The sequence below is a fragment of the Equus caballus genome, chromosome 12, assembly GCF_041296265.1.
Source record: "Equus caballus isolate H_3958 breed thoroughbred chromosome 12, TB-T2T, whole genome shotgun sequence".
NCBI classification, from domain to species: Eukaryota; Metazoa; Chordata; class Mammalia; order Perissodactyla; family Equidae; genus Equus; species Equus caballus.
In genome coordinates, this window is record NC_091695.1 from 20,971,190 (window position 1) to 20,994,806 (window position 23,617).

Consider the following 23,617-nt stretch of genomic DNA (forward strand, 5'->3'; position numbering starts at 1 on the left):
CTTGTGCCTATCAGCTCTAGGGCAATGTAGCACACCCAGAGCAGAAGTTCTGCTTCAGCCACATGAGGCCTGCAGAGAAACTGCGTTTCACAGGCCTTTGTAAGAGATGTTGCCGGTAGGCTGTAAGAGCACTGTGCAGAGTGAGTTGTTTCTTAGCTTCCCAAAGAGCTGGAAGCAAGATGCTCTAGGGCCCAACTCGCCCTTTGGAAAGAAGCCTGCACGTTGTGCCTTTCTGCTCTAGGGAAATGTAGCACACCCAGAGCAGAAGTTCTGCTTCAGCCAGATGAGGCCTGCAAAGAAACTGTGTTTCACAGGCCTTTGTAAGAGATGTACCCGGTAGGCTGTAAGAGCACTGTGCAGAGCGAGTTGTTTCTTAGCTTCCGAAAGAGCTGGCAGCAAGATGCTCTGGGGCCCAACTCGCCCTTTGGAAAGAAGCTTGCACGTTGTGCCTTTCAGCTCTAGGGCAATGTAGCACACCCAGAACGGAAGTTCTGATTCAGCCAGATCAGGCCTGCAAAGAAACTGCGTTTCACAGGCCTTTGTAAGTGGTGTTCCCGGTAGGCTGTAAGAGCACTTTGCAGAGCGAGTTGTTTCCTAGCTTCCCAGAGAGCTGGAAGCCAGATGCTCTGGGCCCCAACTCGCCGTTTGGAAAGAAGCCTGCACGTTGTGACTTTCAGCTCTAGGGCAATGCAGAACACCAGAGCAGAAGTTCTGCTTCAGCCAGATCAGGCCTGCAAAGAAACTGGGTTTCACAGGCCTTTGTAAGAGATGTTCCCGGTAGGCTGTAAGAGCACTGTGCAGAGTGAGTTGTTTCTTAGCTTCCCAAAGAGCTGGAAGCAAGATGCTCTGGGTCTAACTCGCCCTTTGGAAAGAAGCCTGCACGTTGTGCCTTTCAGCTCTAGGGCAATGTAGCACACCCAGAGCAGAAGTTCTACTTCAGCCAGATCAGTCCTGCAGCGAAACTGCGTTTCACAGGCCTTTGTAAGTGATGTTCCCGGTAGGCAGTAAGAGCACTTTGCAGAGCGAGTTGTTTCTTAGCTTCCCAAAGAGCTGGAAGCAAGATGCTCTGGGGCCCAACTTGCCCTTTGGAAAGAAGCCTGCACGTTGTGCCTTTCTGCTCTAGGGCAATGTAGCACACCCAGAGCAGAAGTTCTGCTTCAGCCAGATCAGGCCTGCAAAGAAACTGTGTTTCACAGGCCTTTGTAAGAGATGTTCCCGGTAGGCTGTAAGAGCACTGTGCAGAGCGAGTTGTTTCTTAGCTTCCCAAAGAGCTGGAAGCAAGATGCTCTGGGGCCCAACTCGCCCTTTGGAAAGAAGCCTGCACGTTGTGCCTTTCAGCTCTAGGGCAATGTAGCACACCCAGAGCAGAAGTTCTGCTTCAGCCACATGAGGCCTGCAGAGAAACTGCGTTTCACAGGCCTTTGTAAGAGATGTTGCCGGTAGGCTGTAAGAGCACTGTGCACAGCGAGTTGTTTCTTAGCTTCCCAAAGAGCTGGAAGCAAGATGCTCTGGGGCCCAACTCGCCCTTTTGAAAGAAGCCTGCACGTTGTTCCTTTCAGCTCTAGGGCAATGTAGCACACCCAGAGCAGTAGTTCTGCTGCAGCCAGATGAGACCTGCAAAGAAACTGCGTTTCACAGGCCTTTGAAAGAGATGTTCCAGGTAGGCTGTGAGAGCACTGTGCAGAGCGAGTTGTTTCTTAGCTTCCCAAAGAGCTGGAAGCAAGATGCTCTGCGGCCCAACTCTCGCTTTGGAAAGAAGACTGCACGTTGTGCCTTTCAGCTCTAGGGCAATGTAGCCCACCCAGAGCAGAAGTTCTGCTTCAGCCAGATGAGGCCTGCAAAGAAACTGTGTTTCACAGGCCTTTGTAAGAAATGTACCCGGTAGGCTCTAAGAGCACTGTGCAGAGCGAGTTGTTTCTTAGCTTCCCAAAGAGCTGGAAGCAAGATGCTCTGGGGCCCAACTCGCCGTTTGGAATGAAGCCTGCACGTTGTGCCTCTCAGCTCTAGGGCAATGTAGCACACCCAGAGCAGAAGTTCTGCGTCAGCCAGATCAGGCCTGCAAAGAAACTGCGTTTCACAGGCCTTTGTAAGAGATGTTCCCGGTAGGCTGTAAGAGCACTGTGCAGAGCGAGTTGTTTCTTAGCATCCCAAAGAGCTGGAAGCAAGATGCTCTGGCGACCAACTCGCCCTTTGGAAAGAAGCCTGCACGTTTTGCCTTTCAGCTCTAGGGCAATGTAGCATACCCAGAGCAGAAGTTCTACTTCAGCCAGATGAGTCCTGCAGAGAAACTGCGTTTCACAGGACTCTGTAAGTGATGTTCCCGGTAGGCTGTAAGAGCACTTTGCCGAGTGAGTTGTTTCTTAGCTTCCCAAAGAGCTGGAAGCAAGATGCTCTGGGTCTAACTCGCCCTTTGGAAAGAAGCCTGCACGTTGTGACTTTCAGCTCTAGGGCAATGTAGCACACCCAGAGCAGAAGTTCTACTACAGCCAGATCAGTCCTGCAGCGAAACTGCGTTTCACAGGACTCTGTAAGTGATGTTCCCGGTAGGCTGTAAGAGCACTTTGCCGAGTGAGTTGTTTCTTAGCTTCCCAAAGAGCTGGAAGCAAGATGCTCTGGGTCTAACTCGCCCTTTGGAAAGAAGCCTGCACGTTGTGCCTTTCAGCTCTAGGGCAATGTAGCACACCCAGAGCAGAAGTTCTACTACAGCCAGATCAGTCCTGCAGCGAAACTGCGTTTCACAGGCCTTTGTAAGTGATGTTCCCGGTAGGCTGTAAGAGCAATTTGCAGAGCGAGTTGTTTCTTAGCTTCCCAAAGAGCTGGAAGCAAGATGCTCTGGGGCCCAACTCGCCCTTTGGAAAGAAGCCTGCACGTTGTGCCTTTCTGATCTAGGGCAATGTAGCACACCCAGAGCAGAAGTTCTGCTTCAGCCAGATAAGGCCTGCAAAGAAACTGTGTTTCACAGGCCTTTGTAAGAGATGTTCCCGGTAGGCTGTAAGAGCACTGTGCAGAGCGAGTTGTTTCTTAGCTTCCCAAAGAGCTGGAAGCAAGATGCTCTGGGGCCCAACTCGCCCTTTGGAAAGAAGCCTGCACGTTGTGCCTCTCAGCTCTAGGGCAATGTAGCACACCCAGAGCAGAAGTTCTGCTTCAGCCAGATCAGGCCTGCAAAGAAACTGCGTTTCACAGGCCTTTGAAAGAGATGTTCCTGGTAGGCTGTAAGAGCTCGGTGCGGAGCGAGTTGTTTCTTAGCTTCCCAAAGAGCTGGAAGCAAGATGCTCTGGGGCCCAACTCGCCCTTTGGAAAGAAGCCTGCACGTTGTGCCTTTCAGCTCAAGGGCAATGTAGCACACCCAGAGCAGTAGTTCTGCTGCAGCCAGATGAGGCCTGCAAAGAAACTGCGTTTCACAGGCCTTTGAAAGAGATGTTCCAGGTAGGCTGTGAGAGCACTGTGCAGAGCGAGTTGTTTCTTAGCTTCCCAAAGAGCTGGAAGCAAGATGCTCTGGGGCCCAACTCTCGCTTTGGAAAGAAGACTGCACGTTGTGCCTTTCAGCTCTAGGGCAATGTAGCCCACCCTGAGCAGAAGTTCTGCTTCAGCCAGATGAGGCCTGCAAAGAAACTGTGTTTCACAGGCCTTTGTAAGAAATGTACCCGGTAGGCTCTAAGAGCACTGTGCAGAGCGAGTTGTTTCTTAGCTTCCCAAAGAGCTGGAAGCAAGATGCTCTGGGGCCCAACTCGCCGTTTGGAACGAAGCCTGCACGTTGTGCCTCTCAGCTCTAGGGCAATGTAGCACACCCAAAGCAGAAGTTCTGCTTCAGCCAGATCAGGCCTGCAGAGAAACTGCGTTTCACAGGCCTTTGTAAGAGATGTTCCCGGTAGGCTGTAAGAGCACTGTGCAGAGCGAGTTGTTTCTTAGCTTCCCAAAGAGCTGGAAGCAAGATGCTCTGGGGCCCAACTCGCCCTTTGGAAAGAAGCCTGCACGTTGTGCCTTTCAGCTCTAGGGCAATGTAGCACACCCAGAGCAGAAGTTCTGCGTCAGCCAGATCAGGCCTGCAAAGAAACTGCGTTTCACAGGCCTTTGTAAGAGATGTTGCCGGTAGGCTGTAAGAGCACTGTGCAGAGCGAGTTCTTTCTTAGCATCCCAAAGAGCTGGAAGCAAGATGCTCTGGCGACCAACTCGTCCTTTGGAAACAAGCCTGCACGTTTTGCCTTTCAGCTCTAGGGCAATGTAGCATACCCAGAGCAGAAGCTCTACTTCAGCCAGATCAGTCCTGCAGAGAAACTGCGTTTCACAGGACTCTGTAAGTGATGTTCCCGGTAGGCTGTAAGAGCACTTTGCCGAGTGAGTTGTTTCTTAGCTTCCCAAAGAGCTGGAAGCAAGATGCTCTGGGTCTAACTCGCCCTTTGGAAAGAAGCCTGCACGTTGTGCCTTTCAGCTCTAGGGCAATGTAGCACACCCAGAGCAGAAGTTCTACTTCAGCCAGATCAGTCCTGCAGCGAAACTGCGTTTCACAGGCCTTTGTAAGTGATGTTCCCGGTAGGCTGTAAGAGCACTTTGCAGAGCGAGTTGTTTCTTAGCTTCCCAAAGAGCTGGAAGCAAGATGCTCTGGGGCCCAACTCACCGTTTGGAACGAAGCCTGCACGTTGTGCCTCTCAGCTCTAGGGCAATGTAGCACACCCAGAGCAGAAGTTCTGCTTCAGCCAGATCAGGCCTGCAGAGAAACTGCGTTTCACAGGCCTTTGTAAGAGATGTTCCCGGTAGGCTGTAAGAGCACTGTGCAGAGCGAGTTGTTTCTTAGCTTCCCAAAGAGCTGGAAGCAAGATGCTCTGGGGCCCAACTCGCCCTTTGGAAAGAAGCCTGCACGTTGTGCCTTTCAGCTCTAGGGTAATGTAGCACACCCAGAGCAGAAGTTCTGCGTCAGCCAGATCAGGCCTGCAAAGAAACTGCGTTTCACAGGCCTTTGTAAGTGATGTTCCCGGTAGGCTGTAAGAGCACTGTGCAGAGCGAGTTGTTTCTTAGCATCCCAAAGAGCTGGAAGCAAGATGCTCTGGCGACCAACTCGCCCTTTGGAAAGAAGCCTGCACGTTTTGCCTTTCAGCTCTAGGGCAATGTAGCATACCCAGAGCAGAAGTTCTACTTCAGCCAGATCAGTCCTGCAGAGAAACTGCGTTTCACAGGACTCTGTAAGTGATGTTCCCGGTAGGCTGTAAGAGCACTTTGCTGAGTGAGTTGTTTCTTAGCTTCCCAAAGAGCTGGAAGCAAGATGCTCTGGTGACCAACTCGCCCTTTGGAAAGAAGCCTGCACGTTGTACCTTTCTGCTCTGGGGCAATGTAGCACACCCAGAGCAGAAGTTCTGCTTCAGCCAGATCAGGCCTGCAAAGAAACTGCGTTTCACAGGCCTTTGTAAGTGGTGTTCCCGGTAGGCTGTAAGAGCACTTTGCATAGCGAGTTGTTTCCTAGCTTCCCGAAGAGCTGGAAGCAAGATGCTCTGGGGCCCAACTCGCCGTTTGGAAAGAAGCCTGCACGTTGTGACTTTCAGCTCTAGGGCAATGCAGAACACCAGAGCAGAAGTTCTGCATCAGCCAGATCAGGCCTGCAAAGAAACTGGGTTTCACAGGCCTTTGTAAGAGATGTTCCCGGTAGGCTGTAAGAGCACTGTGCAGAGCGAGTTGTTTCTTAGCTTCCCACAGAGCAGGAAGCAAGATGCTCTGGGGCCCAAATCGACCTTTGGAAAGAAGCCTGCACGTTGTGCCTTTCAGCTCTAGGGCAATGTAGCACACCCAGCGCAGAAGTTCTGCTTCATCCAGATCAGGCCTGCAAAGAAACTGCGTTTCACAGGCCTTTGTAAGAGATGTTCCCGGTAGGCTGTAAGAGCACTGTGCAGAGCGAGTTGTTTCTTAGCTTCCCAAAGAGCTGGAAGCAAGATGCTCTGGGGCCCAACTCGCCCTTTGGAAAGAAGCCTGCACGTTGTGCCTTTCTGCTCTAGGGTAATGTAGCACACCCAGAGCAGAAGTTCTGCTTCAGCCAGATGAGGCCTGCAAAGAAACTGCGTTTCACAGGCCTTTGTAAGAGATGTACCCGGTAGGCATAAGAGCACTGTGCAGAGCGAGTTGTTTCTTAGCTTCCCAAAGAGCTGGAAGCAAGATGCTCTGGGGCCCAACTCGCCCTTTGGAAAGAAGCCTGCACGTTGTGCCTTTCTGATCTAGGGCAATGTAGCACACCCAGCGCAGAAGTTCTGCGTCATCCAGATCAGGCCTGCAAAGAAACTGCGTTTCACAGGCCTTTGTATGAGATGTTCCCGGTAGGCTGTAAGAGCACTGTGCAGAGCGAGTTGTTTCTTAGCTTCCCAAAGAGCTGGAAGCAAGATGCTCTGGGGCCCAACCGCCCTTTGGAAAGAAGCCTGCACCTTGTGCCTTTCAGCTCTAGGGCAATGTAGCCCACCCAGAGCAGAAGTTCTGCTTCAGCCAGATGAGGCCTGCAAAGAAACTGGGTTTCACAGGCCTTTGTAAGAGATGCTCCCGGTAGGCTGTGAGAGCACTGTGCAGAGCGAGTTGTTTCTTAGCTTCCCAAAGAGCTGGAAGCAAGATGCTCTGGGGCCCAACTCGACGTTTGGAAAGAAGCCTGCACGTTGTGCCTTTCAGCTCTAGGGCAATGTAGCACACCCAGCGCAGAAGTTCTGCTTCATCCAGATCAGACCTGGAGAGAAACTGCGTTTCACAGGCCTTTGTAAGAGATGTTCCCGGTAGGCTGTAAGAGCACTGTGCAGAGCGAGTTGTTTCTTAGCTTCCCAAAGAGCTGGAAGCAAGATGCTCTGGGGCCCAACTCGCCCTTTGGAAAGAAGCCTGCACGTTGTGCCTTTCAGCTCTAGGGCAATGTAGCACACCCAGAGCAGAAGTTCTACTTCAGCCAGATCAGTCCTGCAGCGAAACTGTGTTTCACAGGCCTTTGTAAGTGATGTTCCCGGTAGGCTGTAAGAGCACTTTGCAGAGCGAGTTGTTTCTTAGCTTCCCAAAGAGCTGGAAGCAAGATGCTCTGGGGCCCAACTAGCCCTTTGGAAAGAAGCCTGCACGTTGTGCCTTTCTGCTCTAGGGCAATGTAGCACACCCAGAGCAGAAGTTCTGCTTCAGCCAGATCAGGCCTGCAAAGAAACTGTGTTTCACAGGCCTTTGTAAGAGATGTTGCCGGTAGGCTGTAAGAGCACTGTGCAGAGCGAGTTGTTTCTTAGCTTCCCAAAGAGCTGGAAGCAAGATGCTCTGGGGCCCAACTCGCCCTTTTGAAAGAAGCCTGCACGTTGTGCCTTTCACCTCTAGGGCTATGTAGCACACCCAGAGCAGTAGTTCTGCTGCAGCCAGATGAGGCCTGCAAAGAAACTGCGTTTCACAGGCCTTTGAAAGAGATGTTCCAGGTAGGCTGTGAGAGCACTGTGCAGAGCGAGTTGTTTCTTAGCTTCCCAAAGAGCTGGAAGCAAGATGCTCTGGGTCCCAACTCTCCCTTTGGAAAGAAGACTGCACGTTGTGCCTCTCAGCTCTAGGGCAATGTAGCACACCCAGAGCAGAAGTTCTGCTTCAGCCAGATCAGGCCTGCAGAGAAACTGCGTTTCACAGGCCTTTGTAAGAGATGTTCCCGGTAGGCTGTAAGAGCACTGTGCAGAGCGAGTTGTTTCTTAGCTTCCCAAAGAGCTGGAAGCAAGATGCTCTGGGGCCCAACTCGCCCTTTGGAAAGAAGCCTGCACGTTGTGCCTTTCAGCTCTAGGGCAATGTAGCACACCCAGAGCAGAAGTTCTGCGTCAGCCAGATCAGGCCTGCAAAGAAACTGCGTTTCACAGGCCTTTGTAAGAGATGTTCCCGGTAGGCTGTAAGAGCACTGTGCAGAGCGAGTTCTTTCTTAGCATCCCAAAGAGCTGGAAGCAAGATGCTCTGGCGACCAACTCGTCCTCTGGAAACAAGCCTGCACGTTTTGCCTTTCAGCTCTAGGGCAATGTAGCATACCCAGAGCAGAAGTTCTACTTCAGCCAGATCAGTCCTGCAGAGAAACTGTGTTTCACAGGACTCTGTAAGTGATGTTCCCGGTAGGCTGTAATAGCACTTTGCCGAGTGAGTTGTTTCTTAGCTTCCCAAAGAGCTGGAAGCAAGATGCTCTGGGGACCAACTCGCCCTTTGGAAAGAAGAATGCACGTTGTACCTTTCTGCTCTGGGGCAATGTAGCACACCCAGAGCAGAAGTTCTGCTTCAGCCAGATCAGGCCTGCAAAGAAACTGCGTTTCACAGGCCTTTGTAAGTGGTGTTCCCGGTAGGCTGTAAGAGCACTTTGCAGAGCGAGTTGTTTCCTAGCTTCCCGAAGAGCTGGAAGCAAGATGCTCTGGGGCCCAACTCGCCGTTTGGAAAGAAGCCTGCACGTTGTGACTTTCAGCTCTAGGGCAATGCAGAACACCAGAGCAGAAGTTCTGCTTCAGCCAGATCAGGCCTGCACAGAAACTGGGTTTCACAGGCCTTTGTAAGAGATGTTCCCGGTAGGCTGTAAGAGCACTGTGCAGAGCGAGTTGTTTCTTATCTTCCCAAAGAGCTGGAAGCAAGATGCTCTGGCGACCAACTCGCCCTTTGGAAAGAAGCCTGCACGTTTTGCCTTTCAGCTCTAGGGCAATGTAGCATACCCAGAGCAGAAGTTCTACTTCAGCCAGATGAGTCCTGCAGAGAAACTGCGTTTCACAGGACTCTGTAAGTGATGTTCCCGGTAGGCTGTAAGAGCACTTTGCCGAGTGAGTTGTTTCTTAGCTTCCCAAAGAGCTGGAAGCAAGATGCTCTGGGTCTAACTCGCCCTTTGGAAAGAAGCCTGCACGTTGTGACTTTCAGCTCTAGGGCAATGTAGCACACCCAGAGCAGAAGTTCTACTACAGCCAGATCAGTCCTGCAGCGAAACTGCGTTTCACAGGACTCTGTAAGTGATGTTCCCGGTAGGCTGTAAGAGCACTTTGCCGAGTGAGTTGTTTCTTAGCTTCCCAAAGAGCTGGAAGCAAGATGCTCTGGGTCTAACTCGCCCTTTGGAAAGAAGCCTGCACGTTGTGCCTTTCAGCTCTAGGGCAATGTAGCACACCCAGAGCAGAAGTTCTACTACAGCCAGATCAGTCCTGCAGCGAAACTGCGTTTCACAGGCCTTTGTAAGTGATGTTCCCGGTAGGCTGTAAGAGCAATTTGCAGAGCGAGTTGTTTCTTAGCTTCCCAAAGAGCTGGAAGCAAGATGCTCTGGGGCCCAACTCGCCCTTTGGAAAGAAGCCTGCACGTTGTGCCTTTCTGATCTAGGGCAATGTAGCACACCCAGAGCAGAAGTTCTGCTTCAGCCAGATAAGGCCTGCAAAGAAACTGTGTTTCACAGGCCTTTGTAAGAGATGTTCCCGGTAGGCTGTAAGAGCACTGTGCAGAGCGAGTTGTTTCTTAGCTTCCCAAAGAGCTGGAAGCAAGATGCTCTGGGGCCCAACTCGCCCTTTGGAAAGAAGCCTGCACGTTGTGCCTCTCAGCTCTAGGGCAATGTAGCACACCCAGAGCAGAAGTTCTGCTTCAGCCAGATCAGGCCTGCAAAGAAACTGCGTTTCACAGGCCTTTGAAAGAGATGTTCCTGGTAGGCTGTAAGAGCTCGGTGCGGAGCGAGTTGTTTCTTAGCTTCCCAAAGAGCTGGAAGCAAGATGCTCTGGGGCCCAACTCGCCCTTTGGAAAGAAGCCTGCACGTTGTGCCTTTCAGCTCAAGGGCAATGTAGCACACCCAGAGCAGTAGTTCTGCTGCAGCCAGATGAGGCCTGCAAAGAAACTGCGTTTCACAGGCCTTTGAAAGAGATGTTCCAGGTAGGCTGTGAGAGCACTGTGCAGAGCGAGTTGTTTCTTAGCTTCCCAAAGAGCTGGAAGCAAGATGCTCTGGGGCCCAACTCTCGCTTTGGAAAGAAGACTGCACGTTGTGCCTTTCAGCTCTAGGGCAATGTAGCCCACCCTGAGCAGAAGTTCTGCTTCAGCCAGATGAGGCCTGCAAAGAAACTGTGTTTCACAGGCCTTTGTAAGAAATGTACCCGGTAGGCTCTAAGAGCACTGTGCAGAGCGAGTTGTTTCTTAGCTTCCCAAAGAGCTGGAAGCAAGATGCTCTGGGGCCCAACTCGCCGTTTGGAACGAAGCCTGCACGTTGTGCCTCTCAGCTCTAGGGCAATGTAGCACACCCAGAGCAGAAGTTCTGCTTCAGCCAGATCAGGCCTGCAGAGAAACTGCGTTTCACAGGCCTTTGTAAGAGATGTTCCCGGTAGGCTGTAAGAGCACTGTGCAGAGCGAGTTGTTTCTTAGCTTCCCAAAGAGCTGGAAGCAAGATGCTCTGGGGCCCAACTCGCCCTTTGGAAAAAAGCCTGCACGTTGTGCCTTTCAGCTCTAGGGCAATGTAGCACACCCAGAGCAGAAGTTCTGCGTCAGCCAGATCAGGCCTGCAAAGAAACTGCGTTTCACAGGCCTTTGTAAGAGATGTTGCCGGTAGGCTGTAAGAGCACTGTGCAGAGCGAGTTCTTTCTTAGCATCCCAAAGAGCTGGAAGCAAGATGCTCTGGCGACCAACTCGTCCTTTGGAAACAAGCCTGCACGTTTTGCCTTTCAGCTCTAGGGCAATGTAGCATACCCAGAGCAGAAGCTCTACTTCAGCCAGATCAGTCCTGCAGAGAAACTGCGTTTCACAGGACTCTGTAAGTGATGTTCCCGGTAGGCTGTAAGAGCACTTTGCCGAGTGAGTTGTTTCTTAGCTTCCCAAAGAGCTGGAAGCAAGATGCTCTGGGTCTAACTCGCCCTTTGGAAAGAAGCCTGCACGTTGTGCCTTTCAGCTCTAGGGCAATGTAGCACACCCAGAGCAGAAGTTCTACTTCAGCCAGATCAGTCCTGCAGCGAAACTGCGTTTCACAGGCCTTTGTAAGTGATGTTCCCGGTAGGCTGTAAGAGCACTTTGCAGAGCGAGTTGTTTCTTAGCTTCCCAAAGAGCTGGAAGCAAGATGCTCTGGGGCCCAACTCACCGTTTGGAACGAAGCCTGCACGTTGTGCCTCTCAGCTCTAGGGCAATGTAGCACACCCAGAGCAGAAGTTCTGCTTCAGCCAGATCAGGCCTGCAGAGAAACTGCGTTTCACAGGCCTTTGTAAGAGATGTTCCCGGTAGGCTGTAAGAGCACTGTGCAGAGCGAGTTGTTTCTTAGCTTCCCAAAGAGCTGGAAGCAAGATGCTCTGGGGCCCAACTCGCCCTTTGGAAAGAAGCCTGCACGTTGTGCCTTTCAGCTCTAGGGTAATGTAGCACACCCAGAGCAGAAGTTCTGCGTCAGCCAGATCAGGCCTGCAAAGAAACTGCGTTTCACAGGCCTTTGTAAGTGATGTTCCCGGTAGGCTGTAAGAGCACTGTGCAGAGCGAGTTGTTTCTTAGCATCCCAAAGAGCTGGAAGCAAGATGCTCTGGCGACCAACTCGCCCTTTGGAAAGAAGCCTGCACGTTTTGCCTTTCAGCTCTAGGGCAATGTAGCATACCCAGAGCAGAAGTTCTACTTCAGCCAGATCAGTCCTGCAGAGAAACTGCGTTTCACAGGACTCTGTAAGTGATGTTCCCGGTAGGCTGTAAGAGCACTTTGCTGAGTGAGTTGTTTCTTAGCTTCCCAAAGAGCTGGAAGCAAGATGCTCTGGTGACCAACTCGCCCTTTGGAAAGAAGCCTGCACGTTGTACCTTTCTGCTCTGGGGCAATGTAGCACACCCAGAGCAGAAGTTCTGCTTCAGCCAGATCAGGCCTGCAAAGAAACTGCGTTTCACAGGCCTTTGTAAGTGGTGTTCCCGGTAGGCTGTAAGAGCACTTTGCATAGCGAGTTGTTTCCTAGCTTCCCGAAGAGCTGGAAGCAAGATGCTCTGGGGCCCAACTCGCCGTTTGGAAAGAAGCCTGCACGTTGTGACTTTCAGCTCTAGGGCAATGCAGAACACCAGAGCAGAAGTTCTGCATCAGCCAGATCAGGCCTGCAAAGAAACTGGGTTTCACAGGCCTTTGTAAGAGATGTTCCCGGTAGGCTGTAAGAGCACTGTGCAGAGCGAGTTGTTTCTTAGCTTCCCACAGAGCAGGAAGCAAGATGCTCTGGGGCCCAAATCGACCTTTGGAAAGAAGCCTGCACGTTGTGCCTTTCAGCTCTAGGGCAATGTAGCACACCCAGCGCAGAAGTTCTGCTTCATCCAGATCAGGCCTGCAAAGAAACTGCGTTTCACAGGCCTTTGTAAGAGATGTTCCCGGTAGGCTGTAAGAGCACTGTGCAGAGCGAGTTGTTTCTTAGCTTCCCAAAGAGCTGGAAGCAAGATGCTCTGGGGCCCAACTCGCCCTTTGGAAAGAAGCCTGCACGTTGTGCCTTTCTGCTCTAGGGTAATGTAGCACACCCAGAGCAGAAGTTCTGCTTCAGCCAGATGAGGCCTGCAAAGAAACTGCGTTTCACAGGCCTTTGTAAGAGATGTACCCGGTAGGCATAAGAGCACTGTGCAGAGCGAGTTGTTTCTTAGCTTCCCAAAGAGCTGGAAGCAAGATGCTCTGGGGCCCAACTCGCCCTTTGGAAAGAAGCCTGCACGTTGTGCCTTTCTGATCTAGGGCAATGTAGCACACCCAGCGCAGAAGTTCTGCGTCATCCAGATCAGGCCTGCAAAGAAACTGCGTTTCACAGGCCTTTGTATGAGATGTTCCCGGTAGGCTGTAAGAGCACTGTGCAGAGCGAGTTGTTTCTTAGCTTCCCAAAGAGCTGGAAGCAAGATGCTCTGGGGCCCAACCGCCCTTTGGAAAGAAGCCTGCACCTTGTGCCTTTCAGCTCTAGGGCAATGTAGCCCACCCAGAGCAGAAGTTCTGCTTCAGCCAGATGAGGCCTGCAAAGAAACTGGGTTTCACAGGCCTTTGTAAGAGATGCTCCCGGTAGGCTGTGAGAGCACTGTGCAGAGCGAGTTGTTTCTTAGCTTCCCAAAGAGCTGGAAGCAAGATGCTCTGGGGCCCAACTCGACGTTTGGAAAGAAGCCTGCACGTTGTGCCTTTCAGCTCTAGGGCAATGTAGCACACCCAGCGCAGAAGTTCTGCTTCATCCAGATCAGACCTGGAGAGAAACTGCGTTTCACAGGCCTTTGTAAGAGATGTTCCCGGTAGGCTGTAAGAGCACTGTGCAGAGCGAGTTGTTTCTTAGCTTCCCAAAGAGCTGGAAGCAAGATGCTCTGGGGCCCAACTCGCCCTTTGGAAAGAAGCCTGCACGTTGTGCCTTTCAGCTCTAGGGCAATGTAGCACACCCAGAGCAGAAGTTCTACTTCAGCCAGATCAGTCCTGCAGCGAAACTGTGTTTCACAGGCCTTTGTAAGTGATGTTCCCGGTAGGCTGTAAGAGCACTTTGCAGAGCGAGTTGTTTCTTAGCTTCCCAAAGAGCTGGAAGCAAGATGCTCTGGGGCCCAACTAGCCCTTTGGAAAGAAGCCTGCACGTTGTGCCTTTCTGCTCTAGGGCAATGTAGCACACCCAGAGCAGAAGTTCTGCTTCAGCCAGATCAGGCCTGCAAAGAAACTGTGTTTCACAGGCCTTTGTAAGAGATGTTGCCGGTAGGCTGTAAGAGCACTGTGCAGAGCGAGTTGTTTCTTAGCTTCCCAAAGAGCTGGAAGCAAGATGCTCTGGGGCCCAACTCGCCCTTTTGAAAGAAGCCTGCACGTTGTGCCTTTCACCTCTAGGGCTATGTAGCACACCCAGAGCAGTAGTTCTGCTGCAGCCAGATGAGGCCTGCAAAGAAACTGCGTTTCACAGGCCTTTGAAAGAGATGTTCCAGGTAGGCTGTGAGAGCACTGTGCAGAGCGAGTTGTTTCTTAGCTTCCCAAAGAGCTGGAAGCAAGATGCTCTGGGTCCCAACTCTCCCTTTGGAAAGAAGACTGCACGTTGTGCCTCTCAGCTCTAGGGCAATGTAGCACACCCAGAGCAGAAGTTCTGCTTCAGCCAGATCAGGCCTGCAGAGAAACTGCGTTTCACAGGCCTTTGTAAGAGATGTTCCCGGTAGGCTGTAAGAGCACTGTGCAGAGCGAGTTGTTTCTTAGCTTCCCAAAGAGCTGGAAGCAAGATGCTCTGGGGCCCAACTCGCCCTTTGGAAAGAAGCCTGCACGTTGTGCCTTTCAGCTCTAGGGCAATGTAGCACACCCAGAGCAGAAGTTCTGCGTCAGCCAGATCAGGCCTGCAAAGAAACTGCGTTTCACAGGCCTTTGTAAGAGATGTTCCCGGTAGGCTGTAAGAGCACTGTGCAGAGCGAGTTCTTTCTTAGCATCCCAAAGAGCTGGAAGCAAGATGCTCTGGCGACCAACTCGTCCTCTGGAAACAAGCCTGCACGTTTTGCCTTTCAGCTCTAGGGCAATGTAGCATACCCAGAGCAGAAGTTCTACTTCAGCCAGATCAGTCCTGCAGAGAAACTGTGTTTCACAGGACTCTGTAAGTGATGTTCCCGGTAGGCTGTAATAGCACTTTGCCGAGTGAGTTGTTTCTTAGCTTCCCAAAGAGCTGGAAGCAAGATGCTCTGGGGACCAACTCGCCCTTTGGAAAGAAGAATGCACGTTGTACCTTTCTGCTCTGGGGCAATGTAGCACACCCAGAGCAGAAGTTCTGCTTCAGCCAGATCAGGCCTGCAAAGAAACTGCGTTTCACAGGCCTTTGTAAGTGGTGTTCCCGGTAGGCTGTAAGAGCACTTTGCAGAGCGAGTTGTTTCCTAGCTTCCCGAAGAGCTGGAAGCAAGATGCTCTGGGGCCCAACTCGCCGTTTGGAAAGAAGCCTGCACGTTGTGACTTTCAGCTCTAGGGCAATGCAGAACACCAGAGCAGAAGTTCTGCTTCAGCCAGATCAGGCCTGCACAGAAACTGGGTTTCACAGGCCTTTGTAAGAGATGTTCCCGGTAGGCTGTAAGAGCACTGTGCAGAGCGAGTTGTTTCTTAGCTTCCCAAAGAGCTGGAAGCAAGATGCTCTGGGTCTAACTCGCCCTTTGGAAAGAAGCCTGCACGTTGTGCCTTTCAGCTCTAGGGCAATGTAGCACACCCAGAGCAGAAGTTCTACTTCAGCCAGATCAGTCCTGCAGCGAAACTGCGTTTCACAGGCCTTTGTAAGTGATGTTCCCGGTAGGCTGTAAGAGCACTTTGCAGAGCGAGTTGTTTCTTAGCTTCCCAAAGAGCTGGAAGCAAGATGCTCTGGGGCCCAACTTGCCCTTTGGAAAGAAGCCTGCACGTTGTGCCTTTCTGCTCTAGGGCAATGTAGCACACCCAGAGCAGAAGTTCTGCTTCAGCCATATCGGGCCTGCAAAGACACTGTGTTTCACAGGCCTTTGTAAGAGATGTTCCCGGTAGGCTGTAAGAGCACTGTGCAGAGCGAGTTGTTTCTTAGCTTCCCACAGAGCTGGAAGCAAGATGCTCTGGGGCCCAAATCGACCTTTGGAAAGAAGCCTGCACGTTGTGCCTTTCAGCTCTAGGGCAATGTAGCACACCCAGCGCAGAAGTTCTGCTTCATCCAGATCAGGCCTGCAAAGAAACTGCGTTTCACAGGCCTTTGTAAGAGATGTTCCCGGTAGGCTGTAAGAGCACTGTGCAGAGCGAGTTGTTTCTTAGCTTCCCAAAGAGCTGGAAGCAAGATGCTCTGGGGCCCAACTCGCCCTTTGGAAAGAAGCCTGCACGTTGTGCCTTTCTGCTCTAGGGTAATGTAGCACACCCAGAGCAGAAGTTCTGCTTCAGCCAGATGAGGCCTGCAAAGAAACTGCGTTTCACAGGCCTTTGTAAGAGATGTACCCGGTAGGCATAAGAGCACTGTGCAGAGCGAGTTGTTTCTTAGCTTCCCAAAGAGCTGGAAGCAAGATGCTCTGGGGCCCAACTCGCCATTTGGAAAGAAGCCTGCACGTTGTGCCTTTCAGCTCTAGGGCAATGTAGCACACCCAGAGCAGAAGTTCTGCTTCAGCCAGATGAGGCCTGCAAAGAAACTGCGTTTCACAGGCCTTTGTAAGAGATGTTCCCGGTAGGCTCTAAGAGCACTGTGCAGAGCGAATTGTTTCTTAGCTTCCCAAAGAGCTGGAAGCAAGATGCTCTGCGGCCCAAGTCGCCCTTTGGAAAGAAGCCTGCACGTTGTGCCTTTCAGCTCTAGGGCAATGTAGCACACCCAGAGCTGAAGTTCTGCTTCAGCGAGATCAGGCCTGCAGAGAAACTGCGTTTCACAGGCCTTTGTAAGAGATGTTCCCGGTAGGCTGTAAGAGCACTGTGCAGAGAGAGTTGTTTCTTAGCTTCCCAAAGAGCTGGAAGCAAGATGCTCTGGGGCCCAACTCGCCCTTTGGAAAGAAGCCTCCACGTTGTGCCTTTCAGCTTTAGGGCAATGTAGCACACCCAGACAGTAGTTCTGATGCAGCCAGATGAGGACTGCAAAGAAACTGCGTTTCACAGGCCTTTGTAAGAGATGTTCCCGGTAGGCTGTGAGAGCACTGTGCAGAGCGAGTTGTTTCTTAGCTTCCCAAAGAGCTGGAAGCAAGATGCTCTGGGTCCCAACTCTCCCTTTGGAAAGAAGACTGCACGTTGTGCCTTTGTGCTCTAGGGCAATGTAGCACACACAGAGCAGAAGTTCTGCTTCAGCCAGATCAGGCCTGCGAAGAAACTGCATTTCACAGGCCTTTGTAAGAGATGTTCCCGGTAGGCTGTAAGAGCACTGTCCAGAGCGAGTTGTTTCTTAGCTTCCCAAAGAGCTGGAAGCAAGATGCTCTGGGGCCCAACTCGCCCTTTGGAAAGAAGCCTGCACGTTGTGCCTTTCAGCTCTAGGGCAATGTAGCCCACCCAGAGCAGAAGTTCTGCTTCAGCCAGATGAGGCCTGCAAAGAAACTGGGTGTCACAGGCCTTAGTAAGAGATGTACCTGGTAGGCTCTAAGAGCACTGTGCAGAGCGAGTTGTTTCTTAGCTTCCCAAAGAGCTGGAAGCAAGATGCTCTGGGGCCCAAATCGCCCTTTGGAAAGAAGCCTGCACGTTGTGCCTTTCAGCTCTAGGGCAATGTAGCACACCCAGAGAAGAAGTTCTGCTTCATCCATATGAGGCCTGCAAAGAAATTGGGTTTCAGAGGCCTTTGTAAGAGATGTACACGGTAGGCTGTAAGAGCACTGTGCAGAGCGAGTTGTTTCTTAGCTTCCAAACTGAGCTGGAAGCAAGATGCTCTGGGGCCGAACTCGCCCTTTGGAAAGAAGCCTGCACGTTGTGCCTTTCTGCTCCAGGGCAATGTAGCACACCCAGAGCAGAAGTTCTAATTCAGCCAGAGCAGGCCTGCAAAGAAACTGCGTTTCACAGGCCTTTGTAAGAGATGTTCCCGGTAGGCTGTAAGAGCACTGTGCAGAGCGAGTTGTTTCTTAGCTTCCGAAAGAGCTGGAAGCAAGATGCTCTGGGGCCCAACTCGCCCTTTGGAAAGAAGCCTGCACGTTTTGCCTTTCAACTCTTGGGAAATGTAGAGCACCCAGAGCAGAAGTTCTACTTCAGCCAGATCAGTCCTGCAGAGAAACTGCGTTTCACAGGCCTTTGTAAGAGATGTTCCCAGTAGGCTGTAATAGCACTTTGCAGAGCGAGTTATTTCTTAGCTTCCCCAAGAGCTGGAAGCAAGATGCTCTGGGGCCCAACTCGCCCTTTGGAAAGAAGCCTGCACGTTGTGCCTTTCTGATCTAGGGCAATGTAGCACACCCAGCGCAGAAGTTCTGCTTCATCCAGATCAGGCCTGCAAAGAAACTGCGTTTCACAGGCCTTTGTATGAGATGATCCCGGTAGGCTGTAAGAGCACTGTGCAGAGCGAGTTGTTTCTTAGCTTCCCAAAGAGCTGGAAGCAAGATGCTCTGGGGCCCAACCGCCCTTTGGAAAGAAGCCTGCACCTTGTGCCTTTCAGCTCTAGGGCAATGTAGCCCACCCAGAGCAGAAGTTCTGCTTCAGCCAGATGAGGCCTGCAAAGAAACTGGGTTTCACAGGCCTTTGTAAGAGATGCTCCCGGTAGGCTGTGAGAGCACTGTGCAGAGCGAGTTGTTTCTTAGCTTCCCAAAGAGCTGGAAGCAAGATGCTCTGGGGCCCAACTCGACCTTTGGAAAGAAGCCTGCACGTTGTGCCTTTCAGCTCTAGGGCAATGTAGCACACCCAGCGCAGAAGTTCTGCTTCATCCAGATCAGGCCTGGAGAGAAACTGCGTTTCACAGGCCTTTGTAAGAGATGTTCCCGGTAGGCTGTAAGAGCACTGTGCAGAGCGAGTTGTTTCTTAGCTTCCCAAAGAGCTGGAAGCAAGATGCTCTGGGGCCCAACTCGCCCTTTGGAAAGAAGCCTGCACGTTGTGCCTTTCAGCTCTAGGGCAATGTAGCACACCCAGAGCAGAAGTTCTACTTCAGCCAGATCAGTCCTGCAGCGAAACTGTGTTTCACAGGCCTTTGTAAGTGATGTTTCCGGTAGGCTGTAAGAGCACTTTGCAGAGCGAGTTGTTTCTTAGCTTCCCAAAGAGCTGGAAGCAAGATGCTCTGGGGCCCAACTAGCCCTTTGGAAAGAAGCCTGCACGTTGTGCCTTTCTGCTCTAGGGCAATGTAGCACACCCAGAGCAGAAGTTCTGCTTCAGCCAGATCAGGCCTGCAAAGAAACTGTGTTTCACAGGCCTTTGTAAGAGATGTTGCCGGTAGGCTGTAAGAGCACTGTGCAGAGCGAGTTGTTTCTTAGCTTCCCAAAGAGCTGGAAGCAAGATGCTCTGGGGCCCAACTCGCCCTTTTGAAAGAAGCCTGCACGTTGTGCCTTTCACCTCTAGGGCTATGTAGCACACCCAGAGCAGTAGTTCTGCTGCAGCCAGATGAGGCCTGCAAAGAAACTGCGTTTCACAGGCCTTTGAAAGAGATGTTCCAGGTAGGCTGTGAGAGCACTGTGCAGAGCGAGTTGTTTCTTAGCTTCCCAAAGAGCTGGAAGCAAGATGCTCTGGGTCCCAACTCTCCCTTTGGAAAGAAGACTGCACGTTGTGCCTCTCAGCTCTAGGGCAATGTAGCACACCCAGAGCAGAAGTTCTGCTTCAGCCAGATCAGGCCTGCAGAGAAACTGCGTTTCACAGGCCTTTGTAAGAGATGTTCCCGGTAGGCTGTAAGAGCACTGTGCAGAGCGAGTTGTTTCTTAGCTTCCCAAAGAGCTGGAAGCAAGATGCTCTGGGGCCCAACTCGCCCTTTGGAAAGAAGCCTGCACGTTGTGCCTTTCAGCTCTAGGGCAATGTAGCACACCCAGAGCAGAAGTTCTGCGTCAGCCAGATCAGGCCTGCAAAGAAACTGCGTTTCACAGGCCTTTGTAAGAGATGTTCCCGGTGGGCTGTAAGAGCACTGTGCAGAGCGAGTTCTTTCTTAGCATCCCAAAGAGCTGGAAGCAAGATGCTCTGGCGACCAACTCGTCCTCTGGAAACAAGCCTGCACGTTTTGCCTTTCAGCTCTAGGGCAATGTAGCATACCCAGAGCAGAAGTTCTACTTCAGCCAGATCAGTCCTGCAGAGAAACTGCGTTTCACAGGACTCTGTAAGTGATGTTCCCGGTAGGCTGTAAGAGCACTTTGCCGAGTGAGTTGTTTCTTAGCTTCCCAAAGAGCTGGAAGCAAGATGCTCTGGGGACGAACTCGCCCTTTGGAAAGAAGAATGCACGTTGTACCTTTCTGCTCTGGGGCAATGTAGCACACCCAGAGCAGAAGTTCTGCTTCAGCCAGATCAGGCCTGCAAAGAAACTGCGTTTCACAGGCCTTTGTAAGTGGTGTTCCCGGTAGGCTGTAAGAGCACTTTGCAGAGCGAGTTGTTTCCTAGCTTCCCGAAGAGCTGGAAGCAAGATGCTCTGGGGCCCAACTCGCCGTTTGGAAAGAAGCCTGCACGTTGTGACTTTCAGCTCTAGGGCAATGCAGAACACCAGAGCAGAAGTTCTGCTTCAGCCAGATCAGGCCTGCACAGAAACTGGGTTTCACAGGCCTTTGTAAGAGATGTTCCCGGTAGGCTGTAAGAGCACTGTGCAGAGCGAGTTGTTTCTTAGCTTCCCAAAGAGCTGGAAGCAAGAAGCTCTGGGTCTAACTCGCCCTTTGGAAAGAAGCCTGCACGTTGTGCCTTTCAGCTCTAGGGCAATGTAGCACACCCAGAGCAGAAGTTCTACTTCAGCCAGATCAGTCCTGCAGCGAAACTGCGTTTCACAGGCCTTTGTAAGTGATGTTCCCGGTAGGCTGTAAGAGCACTTTGCAGAGCGAGTTGTTTCTTAGCTTCCCAAAGAGCTGGAAGCAAGATGCTCTGGGGCCCAACTTGCCCTTTGGAAAGAAGCCTGCACGTTGTGCCTTTCTGCTCTAGGGCAATGTAGCACACCCAGAGCAGAAGTTCTGCTTCAGCCAGATCGGGCCTGCAAAGACACTGTGTTTCACAGGCCTTTGTAAGATATGTTCCCGGTAGGCTGTAAGAGCACTGTGCAGAGCGAGTTGTTTCTTAGCTTCCCAAAGAGCTGGAAGCAAGATGCTCTGGGGCCCAAGTCGCCCTTTGGAAAGAAGCCTGCACCTTGTGCCTATCAGCTCTAGGGCAATGTAGCACACCCAGAGCAGAAGTTCTGCTTCAGCCACATGAGGCCTGCAGAGAAACTGCGTTTCACAGGCCTTTGTAAGAGATGTTGCCGGTAGGCTGTAAGAGCACTGTGCAGAGTGAGTTGTTTCTTAGCTTCCCAAAGAGCTGGAAGCAAGATGCTCTAGGGCCCAACTCGCCCTTTGGAAAGAAGCCTGCACGTTGTGCCTTTCTGCTCTAGGGAAATGTAGCACACCCAGAGCAGAAGTTCTGCTTCAGCCAGATGAGGCCTGCAAAGAAACTGTGTTTCACAGGCCTTTGTAAGAGATGTACCCGGTAGGCTGTAAGAGCACTGTGCAGAGCGAGTTGTTTCTTAGCTTCCGAAAGAGCTGGCAGCAAGATGCTCTGGGGCCCAACTCGCCCTTTGGAAAGAAGCTTGCACGTTGTGCCTTTCAGCTCTAGGGCAATGTAGCACACCCAGAACGGAAGTTCTGATTCAGCCAGATCAGGCCTGCAAAGAAACTGCGTTTCACAGGCCTTTGTAAGTGGTGTTCCCGGTAGGCTGTAAGAGCACTTTGCAGAGCGAGTTGTTTCCTAGCTTCCCAGAGAGCTGGAAGCCAGATGCTCTGGGCCCCAACTCGCCGTTTGGAAAGAAGCCTGCACGTTGTGACTTTCAGCTCTAGGGCAATGCAGAACACCAGAGCAGAAGTTCTGCTTCAGCCAGATCAGGCCTGCAAAGAAACTGGGTTTCACAGGCCTTTGTAAGAGATGTTCCCGGTAGGCTGTAAGAGCACTGTGCAGAGTGAGTTGTTTCTTAGCTTCCCAAAGAGCTGGAAGCAAGATGCTCTGGGTCTAACTCGCCCTTTGGAAAGAAGCCTGCACGTTGTGCCTTTCAGCTCTAGGGCAATGTAGCACACCCAGAGCAGAAGTTCTACTTCAGCCAGATCAGTCCTGCAGCGAAACTGCGTTTCACAGGCCTTTGTAAGTGATGTTCCCGGTAGGCTGTAAGAGCACTTTGCAGAGCGAGTTGTTTCTTAGCTTCCCAAAGAGCTGGAAGCAAGATGCTCTGGGGCCCAACTTGCCCTTTGGAAAGAAGCCTGCACGTTGTGCCTTTCTGCTCTAGGGCAATGTAGCACACCCAGAGCAGAAGTTCTGCTTCAGCCAGATCAGGCCTGCAAAGAAACTGTGTTTCACAGGCCTTTGTAAGAGATGTTCCCGGTAGGCTGTAAGAGCACTGTGCAGAGCGAGTTGTTTCTTAGCTTCCCAAAGAGCTGGAAGCAAGATGCTCTGGGGCCCAACTCGCCCTTTGGAAAGAAGCCTGCACGTTGTGCCTTTCAGCTCTAGGGCAATGTAGCACACCCAGAGCAGAAGTTCTGCTTCAGCCACATGAGGCCTGCAGAGAAACTGCGTTTCACAGGCCTTTGTAAGAGATGTTGCCGGTAGGCTGTAAGAGCACTGTGCACAGCGAGTTGTTTCTTAGCTTCCCAAAGAGCTGGAAGCAAGATGCTCTGGGGCCCAACTCGCCCTTTTGAAAGAAGCCTGCACGTTGTTCCTTTCAGCTCTAGGGCAATGTAGCACACCCAGAGCAGTAGTTCTGCTGCAGCCAGATGAGACCTGCAAAGAAACTGCGTTTCACAGGCCTTTGAAAGAGATGTTCCAGGTAGGCTGTGAGAGCACTGTGCAGAGCGAGTTGTTTCTTAGCTTCCCAAAGAGCTGGAAGCAAGATGCTCTGCGGCCCAACTCTCGCTTTGGAAAGAAGACTGCACGTTGTGCCTTTCAGCTCTAGGGCAATGTAGCCCACCCAGAGCAGAAGTTCTGCTTCAGCCAGATGAGGCCTGCAAAGAAACTGTGTTTCACAGGCCTTTGTAAGAAATGTACCCGGTAGGCTCTAAGAGCACTGTGCAGAGCGAGTTGTTTCTTAGCTTCCCAAAGAGCTGGAAGCAAGATGCTCTGGGGCCCAACTCGCCGTTTGGAATGAAGCCTGCACGTTGTGCCTCTCAGCTCTAGGGCAATGTAGCACACCCAGAGCAGAAGTTCTGCTTCAGCCAGATCAGGCCTGCAGAGAAACTGCGTTTCACAGGCCTTTGTAAGAGATGTTCCCGGTAGGCTGTAAGAGCACTGTGCAGAGCGAGTTGTTTCTTAGCTTCCCAAAGAGCTGGAAGCAAGATGCTCTGGGGCCCAACTCGCCCTTTGGAAAGAAGCCTGCACGTTGTTCCTTTCAGCTCTAGGGTAATGTAGCACACCCAGAGCAGAAGTTCTGCGTCAGCCAGATCAGGCCTGCAAAGAAACTGCGTTTCACAGGCCTTTGTAAGAGATGTTCCCGGTAGGCTGTAAGAGCACTGTGCAGAGCGAGTTGTTTCTTAGCATCCCAAAGAGCTGGAAGCAAGATGCTCTGGCGACCAACTCGCCCTTTGGAAAGAAGCCTGCACGTTTTGCCTTTCAGCTCTAGGGCAATGTAGCATACCCAGAGCAGAAGTTCTACTTCAGCCAGATGAGTCCTGCAGAGAAACTGCGTTTCACAGGACTCTGTAAGTGATGTTCCCGGTAGGCTGTAAGAGCACTTTGCCGAGTGAGTTGTTTCTTAGCTTCCCAAAGAGCTGGAAGCAAGATGCTCTGGGTCTAACTCGCCCTTTGGAAAGAAGCCTGCACGTTGTGACTTTCAGCTCTAGGGCAATGTAGCACACCCAGAGCAGAAGTTCTACTACAGCCAGATCAGTCCTGCAGCGAAACTGCGTTTCACAGGACTCTGTAAGTGATGTTCCCGGTAGGCTGTAAGAGCACTTTGCCGAGTGAGTTGTTTCTTAGCTTCCCAAAGAGCTGGAAGCAAGATGCTCTGGGTCTAACTCGCCCTTTGGAAAGAAGCCTGCACGTTGTGCCTTTCAGCTCTAGGGCAATGTAGCACACCCAGAGCAGAAGTTCTACTACAGCCAGATCAGTCCTGCAGCGAAACTGCGTTTCACAGGCCTTTGTAAGTGATGTTCCCGGTAGGCTGTAAGAGCAATTTGCAGAGCGAGTTGTTTCTTAGCTTCCCAAAGAGCTGGAAGCAAGATGCTCTGGGGCCCAACTCGCCCTTTGGAAAGAAGCC